Consider the following 2,383-nt stretch of genomic DNA (forward strand, 5'->3'; position numbering starts at 1 on the left):
CACAGACAGTCTATGGTTGTCCAAAATCAGCCAAGGGAAGGACCAGCGTGCTGATATGTGTACTGATGGACAGCCACAGACGTTCTGTGTGTGCTGACGGACAGCCAAGGACGTCCTGTGTGTGCTGACGGACAAACACAGACGTCCTGTGTGTGCTGACGAACACACACGGACGTCCTGTGTGTACTAAACAGACAGTCCACGTGGGCCAAAATAACCCGAACAGTCCACGGGAAGGGCCAGCGTGCTGAGTCCAAGGACCAGCGTGCTGATATGTGTACTGATGGACAGCCACAGACGTCCTGTGTGTGCTAACGAACACACACGGACACACACGGACAGCCACGGACAGCCATGGACGTCCTGTGTGTGCTGGCGGACACCCGCGAACGTCCTGTGTGTAATGAACAGACAGCCCACGTGGGCCAAAATCACCCGTACAGTCCACGGAAGGGCCAGCGTGCTGAGTCCAAGGACCAACGTGCTCATATGTGTACTGATGGACAGCCACGGACGTCCTGTGTGTGCTGGCGGACACCCACGGACGTCCTGTGTGTGCTGGCGGACACCCACGGACGTCCTGTGTGTACTGAACAGACAGCCCACGTGGGCCAAAGTCACCCGAACAGTCCACGGGAAGGGTCAGCGTGCTGTGTCCAAGGACCAACGTGCTGATATGTGTGTCCTGATGGACAGCCACAGACGTCATGTGTGTGCTGACGGACACACACAGACACACACGGACAGCCATGGACGTCCACAGACGTCCTGTGTGTGCTGGAAAACACCCACAGACGTCCTGTGTGTACTGAACAGACAGCCCACATGGGCCAAAATCACCCGAACAGTCCACCGGAAGGACCAGGGTGCTGAGTCCAAGGACCAACTTGCTGATATGTGTACTGATGGACAGCCACGGACGTCCCGTGTGTGCTGACGGACACAGACGGAGACACACGGACACACACGGACAGCCACGGACGTCCTGTGTTTGCTGGCGGACACCCACGGACTTGCTGTGTGTACTGAACAGACAGCCCACATGGGCCAAAATCCCCCGAACAGTCCACAGGAAGGGTCAGCGTGCTGAGTCCAAGGACCAACGTTCTGATATGTGTACTGGTGGACAGCCACGGACGTCTTGTGCGTGCTGACGGACACACACGGACAGCCACGGACGTCCTATGTGCTGACGGACACACACAGACGTCCTGTGTGTGCTGACGGACACCCACGGATGTCCTGTGTGTAATGAACAGACAGCCCAGGTGGCCCAAAATCACCCGAACAGTCCACGAGAAGGGCCAGCGTGTTGAGTCCAAGGACCAGCGTGCTGATATGTGTACTGATGGACAGCGGATCTGTCCCTGGTTCCAGTTCAATCAGAAAGGGATCAGACCTATCAGGAGGGACACCCTGTAGCGCCTGAAACACATCATGGAACTCGGACACCAACGAATCCTCGCATGGGTCTAACAGAAAACCAGAACTGTCAGGCTCTGTAGTTGTAATTATAGCCAAGAATGACTGACAACCCTGTTCCAGCATCCGAATCGCTTGAACTGCTGAAACCACTACTTTCTCTTGAGCCTGACACAGACCTTGGTACTCTACCGGGTGAAGTCCATTCTCCAATTGCACACGACCCTTATGGAAATCGAGAGTGGCTCAGTACTTTCCCAACCAATCCATACCAAAGATCACTTCTTGATTCTTTAGGTGGACACAGACCAGATTCACAGGGAAGACCTTTCCCTGGATCAGTACTGGGATATTCGACATGAGACCTAGTGAGTTCATGGCTTTCCCACTGACCGCCCTCACTATCCCAAAATTATCACCAGCATCCAGATAGAACAGATCTTTTCCGACCAGTCCTGGACTCACAAAACTATGTGTAGCCCCTGTGTCGAAAAGCACGTGGGTTTTTACCCCACCGACCATGAGGGTTCCTATCAGAGACCCCCATCAGAATCCCCTAGACCATTCTAGGTTCCAGACCAAGCATTACTACTTGAATGAAAAATGATAAATTTAGAAATTACCGGAGATCAAATCAAAAGATCCGGAAGCTCCGTCGTCTCGTGACAGTTCATACACCCTCGGTGTTGTGGTTGGTTTGCCTTGGGACGCCTTGCCTGAGTCTCCACGGCCCTTCCCCTGACTTCCTTGCAGCTTGGGACACTCCGATTGGAAATGTCCTTGCTGGCCACAATGGAAGCAAGTCATCGTGCCGCTTCTACCAGACGGGTTCGGTCGAGGACAGTTTTGAACTCCATGGTCCATGCTGCCACAACGAACACAAGCCCCCTTGGCCTTCCAGCACTCACCGGGATGGTTCCGTCCACATTTGGAACATGCAGGTCGGCCACCAGAGGTCTTC

This window comes from Brassica napus, chromosome A9 (genome assembly GCF_020379485.1).
Source record: "Brassica napus cultivar Da-Ae chromosome A9, Da-Ae, whole genome shotgun sequence".
NCBI lineage: Eukaryota > Viridiplantae > Streptophyta > Magnoliopsida > Brassicales > Brassicaceae > Brassica > Brassica napus.